Below are 23,485 nucleotides of genomic sequence, written 5' to 3' on the forward strand. Positions count from 1 at the left end.
TTTTGTTTGAAAAGAATTACATGTACTGGTCACAAATTATGTAAACAGTAAATTTATGCTGAACCTCATATATGTTGCTGTGCATTATTACTCTCTATTCCCCATTCCAGAAAAATACAGAACTAATTTTTTCGGATTAAAAAAAATATTATCCTAATCCTTTAGTTAGTCCTAACTGGCAATAGAAGTCTAAGTTTAATATTTTTGCAATTTGTCCAAAAACATGCAATTTTGCATGTTTTCTTACAATTATTGTAGTCACAAAATTGTAAGTCCTGGCACAAGTCTAAGCATACAAAATCTTGAGTGTAGGGTAAGAGTTAGCTCTTAATTTTAATATTAGGCCAACAAAAATAAAGGTTTGTCTCAAAGCTCACGGGTGGTTTGAAAACAAATGCGAAATGCGATTTTTTTTTTTATACCTGACTTCGTATTTTTATGGTATTTTGAAGGGAAAAAATCTGATTTTCGCTGAATTTTTCTGGAAAAAATGAAAAAAAAAATGAAAAAAAAAAATAAATATCAGCATTTCTTTTTTTTTTTTTCAAATCGCGATTTTACAAATCTTGCTGCGAAGCTTTGAGACACTGACCTTTTTTTTTTGGCCTTATATGTTATTTTTGCTAATTGGTTACGAAAAAGATTGAAAAATGTGTTTTCCAAAAATTAGAATCAATGCATAACTTGAATTTAGCCTTTAGCCAAGTCTTTAGGCTTGATTGTTGACACAGAATAAGAAAATGTTCAAAAACGCCCAAAAATGCATGTTTTTGGCCCTTGTTTCCCAATATTGACCAAATATTAAAATTTTACTTTCATTGCCGGTTAGGACTAACTAAAGGATTAGGATTTAGCTATGTTTCATGGATAATTTTCAGGATAATATTTATATAAATAAAAAAAATTTGTTCTGTACTTTTCTGGAATGAGGAGTAGTTTGCTGTTTCAATGATATATTTTTTAACGAATTCACTTTGCAGGAACCAGTATAGTACCGTAAAAACTCAATAATTAGCAGTTTTTCAAGTAAAGTGTTTGGATGAAACGTTAGACCAATAGGCCTATAAAATAAAGCGATGTTGAGGTCTCATCAGTCTCGAGTTCCAACATTTCTAATTTTTACTGGGGCAAAAGCACTGATGAAGACCCAGCATCGCTGGATTTAGATGTTTTTGCTGACTCAACTTTTGCCATGTTCAAAGACTTTTGTCTGACACGCGCTTATTTTATAGGCCTATTGGTCTAACGGCTCGCATCCAAACACTTTACTTGGAAAACCACTTTTATCACCTACTATGCGTGCCGACGTAGCAACCTTGTCTTCTATCAATAATTAGCAGATGTGCTTATTATATCGAGCACTTTTGAAAACATGAAATTGTATGAAAGTCAGTCCTGCATTTTACCAACTGAGCTAATGGGGTTGAGACACACATTTGCAGGTTTACTTGTTCGTATAACTATGTGAATCAATGATTTTCTCAAAAACCCTTTACACTTTTGTGGATGAGGCTTTTCATGTTAGCATGTTTTATAAGCGCTCTCAAGTTTTTACGGTATGAAGGTGGATGAAAAACAACAACATTATCATATTACGAGGACATGTTCTTAAAACTTATACCCCGAATAGCCAGTATCGGGATAATAAATTTTCTTTCCCTGATCTTATTTTCACATAACAGGACAGGGCTCCAACCAGAGCTCCAACCAAGACATGTGTAATAACCCTTGCCCTTGTCTACCCTGCTGACAGTGGTATTTGAAAATAAGATCAGGCCGAGCGGAAAGAAAGTTTATTCCCCCCCCCCCGATACTGGCTATTTGGGGGTAAAAGATTTTAAGGGTATGTCCATGTAAATTAATAACTTTTATGACTCATTCAGCATTTTTCTATTGGAATGCCGGCTTTTATCCGGTTTGGGGATTAAAGATTACCAGTAGAAAATGATGTCCTCCGGTATTTGGCCGTGAATGCCGGTTAAATTTTCTCTGCTATTTCGCCGGCATTTATGCTAATAAAACTAGGATTTTTTCCGGAGATGAAAGCCGCCTTTCGTCAATAGAAAACCATGCACAGCTTCCGTATTCCGGTTTGCCACAGTGCAGTGGAGTACTGAAGCTTTGACAGGTTTAATCACGATGTGGGGGTGTCAACCGCAAATATGCAAATGACATCAGCAGTATGCGGTATTTAGCGAAATAGAAAATCACGGTGAACAGGAAGATTCCGGTTTAATCTCTAACCAGAATGATTCTTTATTATACCGTAAGTTCAATAGAAAAACGCTGATTGTAAAGACCAATTAAAAATGCCATGGCCTCTTCCTATAGGGATTCGAATGTTTTGAAATAAAATCAAGGGTCAGAATTTTGTTGATTACTCCGAGAACCCAGAGAGATTCTTCTGAGAGATCTGATCCAAAAATTCAATAGGGTTCATGTAGTGACTGCCAAAATTCTACCCCTAGATGTCATGGAAGTTGAAAGGTCACCAGCTTGAAAGTGAAACAGACTGGGAAATTGTCAAGCATATTGTGCAGGTCTAATATATCATAATGTGCTTTTTATTCTGCCATATCGTTTATTGCTTGTGGACATTCTCCCATCTCCTTCATTTCCAATTTGGTATTATTTATAGTGACCACGACTACTCAAGCATTGTCAAGTATTAAACTATTATTTAGCTCCAGGCATATATAGTGGCATGCTTTGTGACTTCAGTGACACATGCCGATTCATTTATGTGCATCTCACTATCCTAAGTAGTTGTAGAAAAGGATGCAAGTGAAGCATGCAATTTTTTTTGCCATTCAATTTTTGGTTTATGTAACCAAAAATCAAGTTAGTATCTTAGACTTTCAAAATAAGATAGAACCTTCCAAAATTGTAGATATCTTTTGTAGCTTAAGATTGTAAAGCTCATGTTCATTTTAGTAATTTCATAATACTTGCTTCAATGCTCGAGCAGTTTCGGACCTATTGTTAGTGGGTTAGGGGCAAGTCTATGTGTGGTCCTTTGACATCATGATGGAAGTCAAAACTACTATATAGCTCATCAGGTGGTCGCACAAGACCCTTCGCCAACTATATGAATTAAACAATATGAATTGGACACAAAGGAAGTTTCAAATCTTGTTAATAATATTAGAAGTGAATATATCAATAACCAGTGCTCGAAATAAGGATTTCTCATTTTGTACCTCAACTTTCAAGTTGGAGTGCCATTCATCCAATATTTAAGTATTAAACCACCATAGTTTATTACTTACTTATGTAATCTGTTTTGCAAGTTATATCATGATATGCAATTTTTGAGGTGCAAATTACGATACGGCTTATTTCGAGGGCGGCTGATATTAAACAAAGAGTTAACAAAACATTAATATTAGAAAATACAAATTCTTGGTGAAGTTGTACAAATGTACAATAATGCAAAAATAAGATCTATCAAAACAGCATGCATTTAAATCATAAAATTGTTAAATTTTAAATCTGAAAGTGTAATATTAAAGCAATTTAGGTATTATTCACTTACAACTGATCAGTAATTGCTTTAAACAAGAAAAGATCCTAGAACTAGGAACTAGGACAATACAATTTTTATGTGTCCCAGTTATGCGCAACATGATTAAGAGTCGAGATATGCAAAATGTGCATTACTAATCAGTTTTTATTTCCTAGATTCAGTTATCCAATACAAAATGTAGCAAATGGTCTGTAATAAAAAGAGTTTGATCCAGTGAAGGTATTTCTTGTTTGTGATTTTTTGTCATGTTGGAAATTTCATTTTAAAGTAAAACATTTTGATTTAAAACATATCTTGTTTTAAAAGTTCTTGAAACATGTCAGGTGGGAAGTTTAAAAATGATTATGAAATTATAATATTTTGCAGTAAACCTTTGATGAGAGCGTATTTTAAGCATACATCACATATTTACTGTGTTGAAACACACTAGTCTCTGATTGGCTGCTGAGGTGATCTACTGTTGCCATATGGAAATTTATGAATGAACTTTGCACCACACACGTTGTTAGCTCTGACTTTGTACTAGTAACATCACGGTATAATATTTTGCAGTAAACCTTTGACAAGCGTGTACTACCGTGATGTTGCAAAGTCAGAGCTCACAACGCGTACGGTGCAAAGTTCATTCATACCGTGGAATCATGGCATATTGCCTATCTGCGTCAGCAAACACACAAATTGCCAGGTCTGAACGATGGACCGCGCCAGCTGAATTCGAAAGTACGCTTGGAGGGCACAGGCATGGAAAATTCCAATCTGTGTGTTTATTAATCTGTGTGTTTATTAATCTATGATTAATTTCCACTCGGCAACAGCAGAACGCCTAAGCAGCCAATCAGAAAAGCGCATTTCAACACAGTAAATATGCAATATATGCTTAAAATACACTTTTGTCAAAGGTTTACTGCACATAAATTATAGTAGATGCTTGTCAAAGGTTTACTACAAAATATTATAGAAAAATTGGTAAAAACGATAGCAAAATTGCAATTGCTCATACGCGGAAATGATATTTAGGTTATAAAAGTTGATGCAGGGAATAAAATCCCTGTTTAGCGTGTGAAAACAGGCTCGTGTTACCTGTTTAGGGTATCATTTTAGACAAGGATTAAATCCTTGTTTAGGGTGCTTTCATGGGTGGTGTATTGAAATAACTTACTAATAATGCAACATGTTGGTTGTACGACCCTCAAACACCAGAATCGATTCTCGAGAAAATGAAAATAATGTATGAAAATGCAGTACTTTTAATTAAACGTGAAACAATAACACTGGAACGTGCCCGGGGGGGCGCTCAACACAAATGACCATACGGGTATACTCCCCGAAAGACCCCCTTTTGGGTTTCGCAGTCTCAAAGACCCCTATATTTGACCAAAATAAAGTCGAAAAGACCCTTGATTTTGATAATTTCAGCTCTAAAAGACCTAAAAATGGCTCATTCCTCATATTTCTGGTTTTTTCAGGCGATTTACAACAAAAAGCCAAGAAAGACCCTTGATTTTGACTGTTCGCAGCTCCAAAATACCCCATTTTTACTTGTTCACAGCCCGGTTCGCAGCTCCGAAGACCCCTTTACCGCACGCCGTCAGCTCCCAAAGACCCACCACTCAAAATTCGGGGAGCATACCCACCAAAAATTATTGATGTGCCCCGGGAACGTGCAGGAAAAAAAAATCATGTCATGGTTGAAAAATCAACACCATAGAATATATATATACGTAAAAAATGTTTCTTAAATAACACACAAGAACACTTCTGATGAAGTGTTCAGTAGAAGCTGTGCCACTTGAATAAGAATTTTAAATAATGATAAAAGGAAAAGAAATGAAAACACTTATTTATCTGTAGATAAAGCGTGCAGTTTCACAGGAGTGGGGAAATTTAAGGGATCTCAATACCATAGCATTGTGTAAATATATATTCGCTCTTTGCAAGGATCCCAAATCGAGGTTCTCCCTGCCCTGTAAAAAAAAGAAGGCTTTTGCAAAGAGTATGCGGCATTTTTTTTGCGGTGGTAGAACCCTGGGCACTACCATATATTGACATACGTCATGTGCCCACAAAAAGACCCCGACAAATCCTATACCCAATGACCCCTTTTTTTTTCAGTAGCCTACATTGAATGACCCCCTTTCTTTAACAAGTAGTCCTCAAAATTTAAATTTCGGTGCGCGGCACACATTTTGAGCAAAATAAATGAGTTTTGTCTATTTTGTACTGTAAAACTGGGTAAAAAGCTATTTTTGATTGTCGATGATTTGAAATTTTGGGCGCGCCCATACAAAATCACCCCATTTTTGAGATTGTCGACATCGAATGACCCCATTTTTTTTCAGAAAATTTCTACACCAATAGTGCCAAAAATCGCTTGCCCCTTGGCTTGCCAAAATTGCTTACCACCCCCCATTTTGGCTGGCTAAAAGATGCTTCTAAGTTTTTACCATCCCACAGTGCTCATAATTATTGCACAGTCCCTTATGTAATATAAATACCACGCTAATCATCTATCTACCCGGGATCATCCAGCACTCAAAGGTCGGATCTATATAATTGTGATGTCATATTTAGTGACTAACAAGAATAAAATGCTTTTTTGTGGAGAAATAGCCAAGGAAACACGTTAATCACGCTATTTTGTGATAAAGACCAGACTCGCAGAAACACACACAAACACCATAGAATGTATATACAAATCCTAACTCTGGTTATTAATACACATCGAAAAAAAAATTCCAACAGGAACAGAATTAGGGACGGACGATTTGATATGAGTAGTTGAGGCTGTGACAATTATTTTTTTCAAAATAATCCGGATGAAATTTGGTGGGAAACGAAAAATCTACATTTTGCCTTTGAAACCCAAGGATATTCTAAGTCCAAATCAAAATGTTTAGATTTTTCACAATGCCGAACACATTACAAAATGTACTACGTACGGTTAACTTATTTTAATAAGTTAAAACTTCATTCATAACCATCACTTTCATTCATAACCATCACATCACTTCACAAAATAATAAAATTTTACTCAAAATTCGCAAAAATAAACAATTTCCTTTCCAAAAATCAAAAAGGCTAAAACAGTACAACCAATAACATTCGAAGTGCAAATCACAATTTGCAAATATGGTAAAGTGCAATCCAAATAGCGGCCACCACTCGCAGTTTGTTCGGCGCACTAACATTTACCTGACGGCGCAAAGGTCAACTTGAGTCTTGAGATGAATACTCCATAAGTAAGCTGACGCTTGTCCTTGGAGAATGTGCTGTGCAGAAGTGCCTCGGGTGCTCAAAAATTACATTGGTGCAAGTAAAAAACCATGGCTGCCTACAGCTTCTGGTGGGTGGAGGTGGGTTGCATCTCCCTCAGCACTGGAAGGGCCAGCGTCTGAAACTGTTGAATATTAGTAACCACATTTCGTGTTTTGGTAAATAAATACAAATAATTGGATCACATGTATTCATGAGGTTATGATTAAATATGAATGTCCTAAATGCGATGCGTGCGATCCAATTATATTTTGTTAATTGTGAAAACGCGAATGCAAATCGAGGTAATTAATATCTCACAATTGACCACAAAATGCGTAATTGTTCAAAAGTAAACATTCATAACCTCATTAATAAACGCGATGCGTGCTATCCAATCACATTTAGTTATTTGTAAAAACGCGAACGCAAATCGAGGTCATTAATATGATCTCACAATTGACCGCAAAATGTGTATTGTTCTAATGTTGTACACAATTGACCGGCGTTTGTGTGTTGTTTCTTAATGCGCAAACAAACACGCGTAATCACCGCGAGTAAGCTCGCGTACTTGTTGATCGTAATTATGAGAGATGCAATTATAGGCCAAACTTTCCCTCTGGTGTGGCACTGACGTCAACACGTTGAGGCAGCTGTTTCGCTGAAATTCGCTCGCGCATATGCATTCTGGGTTAGCGTCTTTAAGGTAATTAGCGTCTGTGTACATAGTACGCCAGCGTTGTGAGTGAACGCTAGCAATTTGAGGATGCGGCCAATTAAATGCACACTGACGTCACTGCCGCATCACACATGCAAGGTGAAAAATGGTATTACATAGACATAGTACCGTACTACTAAATAAGTCATTCTTGGCCAAGCTGGAACATGCGTGTTGCGTCCATGTAGGGTACTACACGTATAATGGGATTTCAATTGAAAGAAAACACAGCTTTCAACAGCTGTATGTGACCCAACCGCAATTGTATATCGCATATTTCAAACAACAAGGCAAACGCACGACCTTGGATACAATACGGTACTAACCAATCACGAGTGCGCTGGCATGGTAGGATTCACTTCCGCATAACGCACACCCGCTGGCATACATCGCACATTGTACGTAAAAAATCGTCACGTTACGTCAGGCTGTGTTCATTCAATTGAAATTCCCAGTGCAGTATAAGCGTATAAGCGTGTACATAATCAGAAAATGCAAGGCGTGTGTATGCTTTCTTCTCTACCGCGCTATGTACGCATGTTTTCATAGCGTTCTAGCTTGGCCAAGAATTACTAATTTACCTGTAACTTAGTTTGTTCGGCTTATTTATACAAGGCGGAATTTATTTGGCTTTTGTTACGTACTGCGCATGCGTCAATAAAGTCCCAACTCAGCCTCGCGTAAATTCACATAGTCATAGCGTGCGCTAGTCACGCAATTACACAATGCACAACTAGCGTAAAGATGACCGTGCGTAAGCAGTTGAAGGACTGGTGGATCAAGTCTAAATTAGCAGATAAAAATCTGTGCCGTTGCACACCCATTCGTATTTAGCAGTAAACCCCGATAGAAATTGATGACGTCATCGTAATTATTCCTTGATTTCATCGGCATCAAGATTCTGGTCTCAAAACTCCGAGGCTGGAATTTGGCGATTAATCAACAACAGAGGGCGCTATGTAGAGTAATTAACGACAGGGGGTGAAAGATCAGCTTCACGATATAAATCAAAGAAATACGATTTACTGTGTCATTGGCGATGACTGTATTTAAAATCATTGGTGTTTTTTTTAATCATGATTGTTTCAACGTCATGCATACGTATTGTAGCACACATTTGACACCATAATTAATCAGATATTATAATTATTAGTATATGTTCTACAAATTGGAGAAAAATTAACGGACAATACAGGTTTTCCTATTGCTCATGCGTGAACCAAAGCATAAAATGACTTGAAATCAAAGATTACCGTACATTACAAGGTGCTACGTCTTTGGGTAAAATGACATCAATTCTGCTTTTTCTAAATTTGATGGAATCAAGTTTGTTTGTGAACCTTCGGAATGACACATACATCGTCATGATGCATATTGTACAATGATGCTTGTTTTGGAACACCGATATTATTACTAAGTCCCCTCAACAGAGACTTGAGAAACATGCTATAGTCGGAACAGGGCCTAATATAACCAAGGAACACAAAATCTTTTCTAGGCCATCGCAATTTGTATCAGAACGGAACGCCAAAGTGCGGTCATTTTTCACCAGAAAGAACATCTGCACGGCAATGCAGCCGTAGCAATGCGTGCGTAACACGGCAAGAGATAGGCATACTCATGATACTGACAGAACTCCGGGGGACAAGCCGGCAAGCTCACTGAACAGGACCGCTGCGTAGGACATTCACTCAGTGCACTGTGGAATATGCATGTATACGGTAAGTTTTATGATGTTGTTGGTGTTTTGAGATGTAAATTATTATTTTATACTTTATTGATATCCCATAGAACTATTATATTATCTATTTATTTGCTGGTTTAACTGATTAGGCCCATCTAATAATAAACTGGGAATTGGGAAGAAATACCAACATGAATGATCAATTCATAGAATTTACAATAAAAATTTCGGCATCATATTTGTAAGTGATTGGGCCTATAGATGCAACAAGCCGCAGCCAACTTGCATGCTTGTAGGCCTAATGATAATTGAATATCCACTTTGGTCTGTTTTAATTTCTTTAAAAAAAAAATTAATATAGGCCCTACTTTTTAAAAAATCTATAGAAATCAGCTACATGTTATTTTCTGTCCTCATTGTCATTTGAAGCTCTAGTCTACTGTATGTGATAATTGTATGAACAATTTTTTCCTTGGTATAAATCAAGATAGATGACTCTTAACTATTTTATATATTTATGTTTGTTTTGTTTTTCTATTCTTTTTTTAATTTTACAGAGGATCTAGAAAGACAAGAATTGGGCTTATTGGATATCTGCTGGACAAACGGGACAAATGAAAATAACGAGATTACAGGACAGCTTTGTTGAAGCCTGAGACGGGTTTAGAAAGTTATAATATTAGAATGGTTTCAACCATTCCTTGTAAGGAAGGATTATAAAAGGAGAGAAAAATTCCATATTGCTCATTTCAGAGCTACAATAAATACAACGGCAAATTAAACAAATTCATCCGATGTTGATGTGCAATATAATAAATATAATTATTTGAAACTGATAACCTCAAAGAGAGAAATTGACACGAAGAAAGACATTTCTGGATGTTTGGAATCCTCAAGGCTGCATGATACCTTATAAATCATTGAAATATAACAGACAGTAGTTCAAGTGCTGAATCATTTGGTAAGTGTTTTAAATATAATTTTTGTTTACAAAGTTTTGAATCTTGTGTTTACAAATTATCAAAACAATTTTATGTTCAAAAATTTTCTAATGAAATGAAGACCCCGTGAAATGTCAACAGAATGTTCATAACATTTTAAAACTGTAAAGTGATCACCAAAAATCTTATAAAAATAAAAAACACAGAAACATAAAAAAAAAAAAAAAACTGTACAGTGATTGAATACTATACAAATTACAAAGGCCTTGCATGCTTGGTAGGAAATTCATTTCTTTTCAAAGAATAGGCCTACAATAGCATGCATTTTTTTATGTGGACTTTTATTTATATTTACATGTAGATGGAAATATGAATTATAAAGCAATTTGTTTATTGAGAAATTATTTCATATATCAGAAACAAAAATGTAACCAAGATATTTAGGCCGTGTAAAATTAATATTTTGGTTCTCGTCCCTCCTCCTCAATTTCTGGGATTTGTCAGATTTTTTTTTTTTTTTAGATTTTTCAATTTTTTTAGACTTTGAATGATTTATGAAATCTTCATACATATAAATAAGTTTATTAGAGAACAAGCATCACTTCCAAGTCTTTTTGTGGTACTCTAGAGGGTTTATCACTCAGAATCTCACATTTAAAAAAAAAAAAAGGCCTCATCGTTTCCTCGAGCACTGTTGGAGAAGACCGAAAACTACTGACAATGCTAATTTTACATTGAAAAAAAAAAAAAAAAAAAACACCTCCCTCCCTCATCAATTCATGAAAATCCTTCGGACGAGAACCAAAACATTAATTTTATACGGCCTTAAGAAAGCAAAATAAAGTTTCTATAAAACAAACAATAAGCAAACAAAAAGCACATTGTGCATGGTCTATAAAAATGCATTTATTAATAGTTTTTCTTCTTTTCATAATTTAGTCATTTATTGATGAGATTATTTTTCTTCACGTGATTTATAATAAAACTATATGAAATCATTATGTCAACAGTGACTAACACAATGAATTCCATTTGCATTGCTTTGGAGACTAATAAAAACAAACAAACAAACAACAATCAAACAACCAACCAACAAAAAACAAACCAAAGAAAAAACAAACCTTTGTATTGATTTTAAAATAAAAACAAACCACATTTATAATATTTATAAACTGACTGTGTTTGACTCGTAATATTTTGTAACTTGTCTTGTCAATAGTTGTCATGTGTATTGAATACCGCATGTGGTACATTTTTGTACACTCATGCTGTAGTGCTTGTACATCATGATGCGCGCATCTGTACTATCCTAGGGGTTATCAAGCGGTCAGGTTAGTGCATTGACTGTCATGTGCGCGTACTTGTACCATAACATTGGGGTTATTAGCGGTCAACTATGGGTCATGATCACTGTCATGATGTGTGTTCCAATATCTGTGGTGTAACCAATTGTATGGAAATGATGTTTGTAAACAAAGAGTGATTCTGAGTCGAAAGGAAAAAAAGTGATTCTGATAGATTTTGCAAATTCAAAACTTGAACATGTTTTAAGGCCAAGTAAAATAAATAACACGTAGGCCTATCGTCCCTGCCCTCGCCGATTTCAAATTAAACATTTTTGTTATGTTTCTTCTTTGTTCCCTTACTTTGTTTCTAAAATTGTTGGAATGAAAAGACATGTTAAAAAGCTCTTGGTTATCATTTATAAACACATTGCATATACATGTTATTACAAGTTATACACATCCAGATTCTCATTCACGGTTTACCCCCGCGGCAGATTACCTTCGCGGCTACACCTGGTGTAGCCCTGAAGCTACACCTTAATAGAGCTACTCTGAAGCTACTCCGAAGTAGCTACACCTTAGCAAACCCCATAGTGGATACACCATATCAGAGCTACTTCGCTGTTACTCCATCCATTGTCTGTCTAGAAGCCAACTCCGGTGTACACTAGTGCCAACTTCTGGATACGCCATATCGGAGCTACTCCAAAGGTACTCTTAAGAAGCTACTCTGAAGTACATCTGATAGCTGTCAGCCACGAGCCAACCCTGGAGTAACACCGAAGTCAGCTCCGGTGTACAACCGCAGCCAAACGGGTCATTGACCGGCAGCGGTAAACAATTCGCCGAAAGCATAATCGGCCGCGTACTAGTGCGCGTACCTAGCTATTTTTAGCAAAGCGAACGTTTGTTGTTTTGATTAATTGATTGACCATGTTTGCACGTTTGCATAGGGCGTCATGAATCGTTTTCAGCCACACAGAGCGAGAATCACCGTTGTCGATGTCACGGAGACATTTTGTTTCTATTTAGTGGTTGTTTCCTTTGTAGAAACTTGTTCTTTTGTTTAACGACAGTACGACTTCTTCTCAATTTGTTTTTAAAATCATTTTTAATCATTATTTAATTTTGTGTTTCTTGTTATGTTTTTAGTTTTGCTAAACTTGAAATGTTTGCGTGACGTTGTTTTTCTGTATTTTAAAGAAAGTGTGCATACTGCGGTTCGCGGTTCTACTTTCCCATGTTGTTTGTTTATTACCCAAGTTTATTATTAGGCCCACAGTTTAAATTTATTCATAATTTATACTTCTTGAATTTCTTGTTTTCACGCCGTTTTCCTAACATTTTGCACCACATTACTTTACTGTTGCAAGTCGTAGGCCTAGGCATATAATATGCCTACTTGCAATACAGTTTTGATATTTTATATGTTTTGGTTAGGCCCTACTAGTCTTTCATCTTTCATTGATGTTATTCGCAGTTTTCATATTTTTTTTACTTGGTTGTTATTCATCTTTTACTTTGACTTACCTATTTGATATGTGTTTTTTCGTTTGTTTGAGTAGGCCGTATTTTGTTTGGTTTTTAAACATTTTTTTCTTTGCTTATTATACTTGAATGATTGGTCACTTATTAAAAAGTAAATATTTAAATAACTTACTAAACAATTAAATAGTAAATAAGTAAAATACAATACATATAAAGAAATAATAAATATAAAATTAATAATAAATTTAATAAAAGCGTAAAAAATAATAAATGAATAAAGTGGAGTCCTAAAATAAATATTAGCTATAAAATGACCAATCATTCCAAGTATAATATGCAAAGAAAAATGCTTAAAAACATACAAAATGCAGGCCTACTCAAATAAATGAAAAAGCAAGTAAGCAAACAGGTAATCAAATTAAAAAGCTAACAACCAAGTTAATGACAATCATTATCATTCTATTATTGATTATTTTACATAGGCCTAGGCCTACGAGTACTATTCATTTTTTTTTATTTAGGCCTAAATAATGCACATGTTGACTTATTTACTTTCTTATTTGTGTAGTTTTTACTTGTTAATTTAATTACCTATTTATTTACTTGTTTATTCATTGATAAATTTATTTAGTCAATTATTTACATCATTAATTTTACTTACTTGCTTATTTCTGAACTTGTTTATGTATTTATGTAGGCCTATTTAGGCCTACGTGTTTATTATTTTCTATTATTATATTATTAACATTTGAAAAATAATAAAAGAAAGAAAGAAAGAAAGAACAAAAATCCCTAATATATCTTAATAAAAGCATACAATAAAGCTAAATTGAGAAAATAGCATTAAATCTGGCAACAGATCATCACACACTTTTTTACGGAGTACCTCTAGAGGTACTCCGCTATAGTCTGTCTCTACGGGAGGTACACCGTGGAAAACCGGATAGGAGTAGTCCACGGATTTTTGACTCGCGTTACGGTACACCGCTACAGAGTAGCCCTGGGGGTAATCCGGAGTAGCTCCAGAGTACATCCAGTGAGAAATTGGATGTGTACAAGTAATATGATGAATATAGCCAGTGTATATGCGGTGCATCAACAACATGCGGTGCATCAGCAAATGCAAAGAACTAAAACTAGTATGTTGAACTATGCCCAGTCCATGGACCAGGGTTGATTTCGTAAAAGTGATTAAATATTTTTTATATTTAATATGCTGTAGGATTTCATAATACAACTGAGTTCTGACTTGGATTATTTCTTTCTTGGGCGTCCGCGTACAAGATGCTGTAAAACATGCGTGTTCAGTAGGCCTACACTACAAGATTCCTGGCGACGGTGTACCTCTGCTGCACTGGTACTTTGCAGGTACTACTGCTGCTACTACCGAGTACCCCATCCGTGGTAGCCGACGTTGGTACTACACCAGAGTACCAGCGTCGGCCACCATACTGTAGATACTCCCGTAGTTGAGTACCTATGTCGGTACTCCACCATGCGTCACCTCCGAGTCAACTGCGGTGTACCGAGTAGGTGACTTATAGGCACACCATAGTGTGGGTACTTCTAATAGTCCTTCCATGGAAGTACCTGCACAGTAGCCGCACCTACTGTGTACCCATGTGTCACCTACTGTGTACCTCATGTGTCACCTACTGTAAAACCCTATGTGTGAAGTAGCAATGAAGGTACTCTTGTCGTGTTTTTGCATTCCTAATCGAATCGCCCAGCGATCACCGTGATGCGCGTACTCACTCATATTTGGCCGTGACGACGAGTTACGAAGAAACATCATCATTTTCTCAGTTTTTAAACCAAAAAAGTCAAAATTTCCTGATGTTTATGTCTTCAAATGTTGTGCATGTAAAGATTTGCTGACTTAGATCATATTGGGCACACAGTAACTCTTGAATTGTAAAAGATTTTGGAAAGAAAGGTTCGCCAAATCACCGTAGATAACACACGCAATTTTCCTATTGGACTGTACGTGATGTGGGTTGCATACTCCGTGATTTTCCGTTGGTGTTTTTGGCATTTTTCGTCAGAGTATAACCACTTCAGTTGTCTCGAATGTTCGGTAAGTAACTGAAGCCGATAACTTAAGTAAGCTTTATTCTCAATTCATCACCAGTTTGATATTAAAAAACGTGCTAATTAATATTATTTATAATACCATGCATGCATGAATACGTGGTGCTTTGTTAGTGTTAACTGTATGTTGACAGATGTAAAATGCACATTATTGCCAGGCTAGCCTAGCCTATAAACATGATAAAAACTTTAAAGCATACTGTCACTGTGATTCGAGTCATCCCGGGGAGTATTCTCTGTTCAGTGACAGTTTAAATGTGTATTAGGCGTAATTAAATATCTGGACATGCTAGACTAAATTAAATAATAAAAAATGAGTGAGAGGCCTATCTATGCCGGATTTGTCGCCCTAAAAAAAGGGACACGCCTGTGTTAATTAACATTAGCATGTGTTCCTCACGGACCAACCTGGGTAAACAAACAAACAAACAGGCCGGAGTGCCCATCTCTCTTTCAAGGACAAGGTGATTGGGGCAGACTCCTTCCTTCATGTAATGTTGCTGGGGGAGGGTCAAAGTTTTAGGCCACTGTACGTGTGCCACCTTGTCCGTGCCCCTCACTACAGTGCCACCGTGGCCTAGCAGGGCGTATTAAAGACAATGCGAGACACAAATGATATATGTGTGCGGATTGGACATATACGATGCAAGCATAAGAAATTGTGCAAAAAACTGAATATGATCGGGGCAAACTGAGAGGCTGTTATTAAATCGGGGCAAACTGAGAGGCCGTTATTAAATCTACTAAAACTTCAGTTCAGAATATAAATAAACACGTCATAGTCTGGCAAACAGGTGATACAGTATAAACATAGCCTACGATCTGTGCCTAACTTAGGCTAGGACTATTCTAAAAGGGTCACCTTTTTGTATGATTTCTAGGCTATTACAGCAATTTTGGTTCACATTAGGCCTGTCAGTGACAATCAATGTATATGTGTGTGTAGTCTGGATCAAAGAAGATACACCTTGTGTAGAGGGCACATGCCTATGGCAGCTAGGCTTGCACAGATTAGGCTTCGAATAGGAAGTTGAGGCCGGGCTTACTATTTTAGTCAAATGACATGTCATTAAAAGATTGAAGGGTAAAAAACGCTGAGGCCTAGGCTATTAAATTGATAAATAATAGGGCGGGCTATTATATAAGGCTTAGGCCTATCTTAAATTTTTAAAGACTATTCAGGTCACGGGTCAGGTCAGTATTAAATTCTGAAAAGTTAGGCCTTTCTATCGGCTTGGCTAATAAAATAACAACATACCGGTACAAATCATGTTTCTTGTACTTTCCTCATTCAATTAGGTCGGTGCCTTGAAGTGAACTGTTGCAGCAACTTAGCCACATGATAGTTGTGAGGAGAATGTGTCGATGCAACTAACGTCTACGTCTACAGAGTTTAGTGCAGAACGAACAGATTGTGTTCCATATAAAAGACCTGGTATGTGTAAGATTTTTGATTTTAAGGCACATGCTAATATTTTGATTTCATGATGTGGTAGTGGTACAATCATAATTTCACTAAAAGACAATGATCCCTGCCATGTGACAAGGCACTAAACGATAATGTTCCACGTGACATGCCGAAATGACTTTTCCACTACTTTTGATGTGTGTATGTAGGGTCGCCATAAAACTAAATTTGTATTTACAATAAAACTCAAAATCTCTTGAATGTCCCTTTAATAATAATAAACAAACAAGTGCCCTTGGAATGCACAATTTACTAAAAGATGATTATGATCTCATGTGACTATATGAAAACGATCTTTCCTGAAAATCTTAAGAATCATAAAACTCAGCATCTCTGAATGTCCCATTAATGAAATAGTAATACAAATACTGAATCAAACAAACATCTTTAAACAGTCTTTGTGCACTTTCCATTTTAGACTTGTTTTAGTTTTTAGTATTAAAATGTCTTGTCTAAACTTGTCTTTAATTATGTTCCTTTTTTCAGATGAAAATTTGCACATTGCACAGGAAGGAACTGGCCTATAAAGCAACAAGCTAAAGACCAGAGAATAGGATGGATGATCGTCCCTACATGAAATATCTTCATTTGCCAATTGGATATTGTACCACAGTGAAACCATGGTGAAACTGACCTATAGGGCACAGTTGCACAATATCAAGACATCAAGAACCCAACCCATCAGCTTTAATATCATACCTCAAAGAATAAGAAAAACTTTGGTGACAACAATGCATCTTGCATGGTCAGAAAAGAATTAAAGGTTAAACAGGCGTCAAATTTCATATCTTGTTAAAAACCACACCAAAGTATTCCTCTGATCATAATGAATCTGAAAAAGTTTTGTTTGATCTATAAAAGCACTATGTTCTCTATTTTAATATAAACAAAAATTTCAAGGGTCACATATTTGGCTCCATGGGGATAAAATTTCAAACACTCTTTAAGATTTTCCTAAACAGTTACTCTAATTGTATGGTTTTTGATACCAATTCAAATAATGAATAGTTTGCACCATCTAAGATGTTTCGTACATGATGACATGATGAATACTTTGTAGGGCTTTTAACGTTTTTCTGAGTAAGGTGTATTTTTTCTACCAAAGTTTTTCTGATCCCTTAAAGTCTTAAAGAACTAAATTGCAAGCTCCAACGACAAATATCGCACAATGTTTGAAATTCATGCATCATTTATCTACAAATGTTGGAGGGAAACCATGACTGATAAAAAATTAAATTTAATGAAAAGAGTCATTGAAATATAAAGATGAATATTCAGACCAGGGGTCTTACCTAAATGGTGGTGTTCCTCAAGGCAATGTCATTGGTCCTGATTCATTCCACTGATGCCTCGGATAAGTATGTGGTTGATTTGACTGTTGGTGAGAACAGAGCCTATGATGGCACCAGCACAATACAAGCCCCAGTCTATGATGTTATGTACACTTTGACTGATAAAAACAAATGGAGGCTGTCAGGTGTTGTTCAAGTCGTAGTTTCCAATCTATAGGCTTTGATTTGTTTGGGCTCCCCATATTAGCATTTATCTGACATTCCCATTTGAGAATAATTTCTTATTATCTTGTTTTATCTTTATATGTTAAAATGTTTTTACATATTTCTAGTGTGCAATTAAACATGTTTTTCAGTATTGCAATTAGTGTAAAAATCATGTAGGCTAATTCAGCCACTCGGCTGCAATATGAACCAATACATAATATTGAAATTATTATACTTAGTTCTCTGGGTTGATGAGATGTACACATTTTAATCTTTTCCCAGAGCAGCCAGTGCACAGAGCAGCGGCGCACATCCTTGAAAAAACCCCACCTATAGCAAACAACTATAATCTGTATACCTTCCTCGAGTCAGTAATTTAGGTATTGCTTTTATTGTATCTCTAAAGGTAATGATGAGAAGTATACAAAAGTATAAATTTTCAGAAAGGAAATGATGCAAGGAATCCAACTAGCATAACAGATTCCTGAAAAATTAATAGTTTTTGAGAAATTCTCAAAATTTTATTTCACTTTACTGACTCGAGGAAGGTATATGGACTATAGTACATCTGGTCGGGTTCGAACCGGCAACCTTCGTAATACTTGCATGATGCCTAACCAACTGAGCCACAGAGGCATGTTGCAGAATGGTTAGAGCGTCGTCATAGTATTATGAAGGTCGCCGGTTCGAACCAGGCCAAATGCACTATTTTTTCAACGTTTATGTGTGCTGCCTGCTCTAAGTAAGGCTAAGGGCCTGTGCAATAATTATGAGCCCTGGGGAGCAAGAATTTTGGTTGGGAAGCTAAAAAGGGGCAAGTAATTTTTGGCAGAAAGGGTCCCGGACAAACGATTTTAGTTTAGACACACATTCATGAGGAACGCACTAAACTTAGGAAAACAGTACGCGGTACGGAAACGTGATAAAAGATTTCTTTTGAAACTTTTGCACTATTGATGCGATCAAGCAAAGTCAGTCGGAAGTCTGCAACAGGTCGCATGTCACAAATAGGTCACCCAAAAATGGAGCAGCCGTAACATGAAAACGCTTTCTTCACACTTCAAGTTAGGTTTATTCTAAAAGTATAATACCGATTGTAGAAAGTTTGGTGTCATTTTGTAGATAATTATGTTCTTTTTCAAATACAAAAAACCCCAAGTCAATTGGACAAGTACTTTGAGATTTATACCTCAATATGTAAGATGTGTCAATGGAGCAGCCGGTTCGGGAGAGCCGGTTCGGGAGAGCCCCATAGGGTTATACACAAAATTGTGAAAATATGGCAAACTTCAAACCTTTGTATCTTGAAAAGTACAAATAGCATGGACCTCAAATTGCACATATATCATCCTGGATTGTAGATCTACCTCATAGTACATCAACTGTAACAAAAGATGTAACCAATTAATTGCCTAATTAAATGCTAATTAAGACAGTTTTCCCTATATGTTACTGTACAAAGTGTGCATACTATGCTCCGACATTTCTAAATGGACTATCTCTTGCCTGAGTCACCCTGCTTATTCAAAAGAACACATATTTTTAAGGAAATTTTATGAGGAATTCAATTATGCTATTAGTTTTAGTGCCAGAAATGGAGGAAAAAATTTTTGATTGAAAAGTGTCATAAAAATTGTGAAATTATTTTACAATTTTTGACCACCCTGTATGTTTAACGCAAGGGATACTAAACTCTTTCTTCCTAATTTGTTTGAAGGACCCATGCAATGTCTTTCTGAATCCATATTTATTTTGATCTACATAGCTTTCAGAAAAGGAAAAATATGGGGTTCACCATGACAAGAAAGATGCTAATTTTGTTGTTGTTCCACCCTGTATATTTCTCACCCACCCTGTATTATGATGTTATGTTTTGTTGATTTGGCATCCTTGTAATATGAGCTTTCCAGAAATATATACTTATAATGGTCTAAAATGTATTCATTAAAAGTTGTGTTGAATTGAATCAAAATTGGTGATATTTTTCTCATTTTACATTATGTTACACAAAAGATGACCAATTCATGACATGCGACCAACAATAAATTTTCAGTTTTGTATACGATAGTAAAAAGCATTCTATACAAAGCTGAATTTTGCAGAACACCCCATTGAAATTGAACATGCAGTTCCAAAGATATGAACAATTTAAGAGTTTCCAAAACAATAGGAAACAGTTGCTTTGTTTGGCTATATCTCAAAATCAATATTGCCGACTTCCGACTGATTTTGCTTGATCGCATCACAAATGGTTTCGCCTATCATGGTCGGTAGGCATCATCAGACTGATGTTTGTTGATCCTTCTGATGTTGTCTACAACCATGATAGGCAAAACGGTCAATAATGAGTAAATGTTTTGGTTTTGTTCAAAAGAAATCTTTTATGTTTAACAACAAATCTGATGAATCTACTTAGTGACGTACGGAAATATTTTTCTGTTCACCGCGCTCGCATTATGTATCTAGACCATAAAATTTTAAGGTTTGCAAATCGGGATTCCCAAAATTTGGCATATATGCGGGGGGGGCAAATATATTTTGGCTGGTCAATGGAAGGGGGGGAGCAATTTTGGCACGCCCATTTTACCTCCGGGGCTCAATTACATGACAAAATGAGCCAAAATCATGGAAATTTCTGGTCATTTTAATATTTAATTCATGTGTATATCCTTTGTTCGTAATACTGTGGGGCTGGAGAATCTGGCACTTACCCGTCAAAATAATGACTGACCCCTTTATAGGCGATGATAAAAAATTCTCCAAAACGCAAATTCTGGGTCGGTCGCCCGGGCCCGTAGAACGGGGTTCTTTTTTCGTTGTCGTACGGAAGATTGAACAAAAAAAAATCAACATCCAGGAAAACTAAGGACCCCCTCTCCCACTGACTGTCGGTCTGTAAAATGTATAGTAGGCATAGACCCCATTAGGCCTACACCAAATTAATGAGTATAGAGGCCGAGATGCCACTTTTCAGGTTTTAGCCAGGTTTTTAGTGAGTCCAAATTCCGCTTTTTTATTCATTTTCAGCCCGTTTTGGGGCTTTGTGGCCTGCATTCACATGCTTTTTCAGGTTTTTCTCACCAGTTTCAGGTTTTTTGAGTGAAACTGAGTTGCATCTCTGTAGAGGTCAAAGATAAACAAATATTCCGGTGGAGTATAATTCTGGCCCGGTTTTTAATACTCGAACAATTGTGAGAATATTTTCAATGTTACACTAGCCACAAATCAAGGTGAAACTTTGTGTTTACTTGGCCAATTTGCAGTTTTTACAATATTTTAAAGCCCCCAAATCAATGTGTTTGTTTATACTAGGCTAAAAAGGGAAAAAATAAGATTCACAGCAATTCTGGTGATACGAATATACCCGGCGGAGTGCAAATTTACAAGGGGCCCATATTGAAAAATGATCCATCCCCATCAGTCATCCAAAATGATGTTTGCCATATTGAACTGTCTTTCTGGTAACAAACCAGTAAATATACACCCATAGACACCTAAAGACACTCGCAAGAGTGTTGCAAGTCCGTCACGTCATAGGCCGTCAAAAAAAACATTTTTGAAGGCCTATGGGCGTCGTGAGAATTCTAAATTTTAGAAAGTGAAATTGCATCTTTATTTGTAAACTTGACGTCGAATGTTCTATTTAGTATTTGTTGAGTGGTTGTTTCTTTTGCCTCTGCCGATATAGCTGTATTCCGTGTTTTGGATTGAAAAAAAGATTTTTTATTAAAAATTTCTGACCCTGACTCGAATTCCGTGTGAACCTTCGCAAGCCAAGGGTGCAGAATAAAAAATTTGACGCTTCCATTTTTGGAAGGTATTCGATTCTTGATTTTGTTGCGGTCGGATGTTATATCAAGCACAAATATATTAAACACAAAATTTTAAATGATTTTACCACCAAACCTCAGTATTAAAAAGTCTCAAATCGCGGCGATATTGCATTGTGATTTGAGTGACGAACTTGCAATTCTAAGTTAGTCCACCCCGAGGACGGGACGCATATTTTTTTCCAACCATAGTCGTGGGCCGTAATACGCTAAACCCTAAACCTAACACTTAAACCGAACCGTGCGCCCTAACCAACCCTAACCCTTTCCTATGTGTTCTGGGTTGATAATATTTTGCATCCCGTTAAATTGGTTGCAGAAAAAAAAAAGCGTCCGGGACATTCTCCTCCAGCCGACGGCCTCCCCATGTCTTGAAATCAAATGTAAACACAATGTTAGAGCGCACATGGATGTCAAAGGTCAAGCTTATGTGCGGGGTTTCTGTGCCCTTGAATCTTCTTCAGTGTTCTTTTTCAGCTCCAATGTTATATTTAAAAATGTTGTTAAAACCCATTCACTGATTGAAAAAGAAAAATAAATCTATCTATTTTTATAACTGTAATAATTCTGTACATTATAATAAGTTTTTCTATATAAACTAATGTGTATTAAATACGAAATTCAAAAGCAATAAATTATTAAATATCACGCTACTGATAAATATCCGAGTTTGAACTCTTTATTATCATAGTGAAAGACTAAGTTCCATATATCCACATATAAAAAGGAATTTTACTTCTATGATGAGGTTAAAAGGTTGCCCGAACTCATGGGTGACGTCATTGTTTACGGCTGGAGTACCGACGTCGGTACTCAGCTGCGGAGTACCTGGCAGGTGAGTACCAGTGTCGGTACTCGGAGTACCTTCAAAGTACCTACGCCATGAGGTATTCGCGAGTTGCAGCCGGCTTGCTGGGCCACAAGGGTCTGGTGGCCGACGTAGGTACTCGAGAGTAGCAGCGCTGCTACTCACATGAGAATCCCGTAGTGTACTCATGCATCGCATGCATGCAGCGGTCGCCGCAGCCGAGTTTGTGCGTGTTTGCGGCAAACACGCGCAATTAACAGTGAAAAGGGGTGATTTAATTAAGTGATATCTCTTCATATTCTGTTGGCCTAGTTCTAATTTTTCAAAAGTTAGTTAATAACACGCCTCATTTTGTAGTAACATACATTCCCACTGTTTATTGAAGTGCCAGTCTTGAAATATCTTTGATTCTACATTGCATGTTTAGACAAACAATAAAATCAATGTGAAAGGGTGCAATTTTTTTGTGATTTTATTGTAAAAAATTTCAAACTTAAAAACATTGTTTTATTCCAATAAATGACAAAAACATTGAGTATTATGTACCTTATAAGGCTCCTTACTTGCTTTCTGTTTTGGCACTGTTTTATCAGAGTTTGAAAGCAACTTTATCTTACATGGCGCACCGCTTCGATTATTGCGTGCAGTACAGCGATCGAGCCGTGGCGTTTAGTCAATTTCGTGCGTATTTCATCAGTGGAGAAAACAAAAACTGAACGCACGAATCGGCAAACCTAATTATCGTGTTTCAATGGGAGTGAAACTGCCGTGTAATATAAAGAGAAACAAAATGTCTCCGTGACATCGGCAAGTGATTCTCGCTCCGTCATGACGCCCTATGCAACGTGCAAACATGGTCAATCAATTAATCAAAACAACAAACGTTCGCTTTGC

General features: G+C 36.4%; 1 long non-coding RNA gene across 1 annotated transcript; it reads left to right on the forward strand.

The window, feature by feature from the left end:
* Window positions 1-14,575: 14,575 nt before the first annotated feature.
* LOC140169006 (uncharacterized) lies at window positions 14,576-17,035 on the forward strand. The gene is made up of 3 exons (XR_011861315.1): window positions 14,576-14,972; window positions 16,286-16,421; window positions 16,941-17,035. It is a non-coding gene; the product is annotated as an uncharacterized lncRNA (long non-coding RNA).
* The last annotated feature ends 6,450 nt before the right edge of the window (window positions 17,036-23,485 follow it).

This window comes from Amphiura filiformis, chromosome 14 (genome assembly GCF_039555335.1).
Source record: "Amphiura filiformis chromosome 14, Afil_fr2py, whole genome shotgun sequence".
Lineage (NCBI taxonomy): Eukaryota > Metazoa > Echinodermata > Ophiuroidea > Amphilepidida > Amphiuridae > Amphiura > Amphiura filiformis.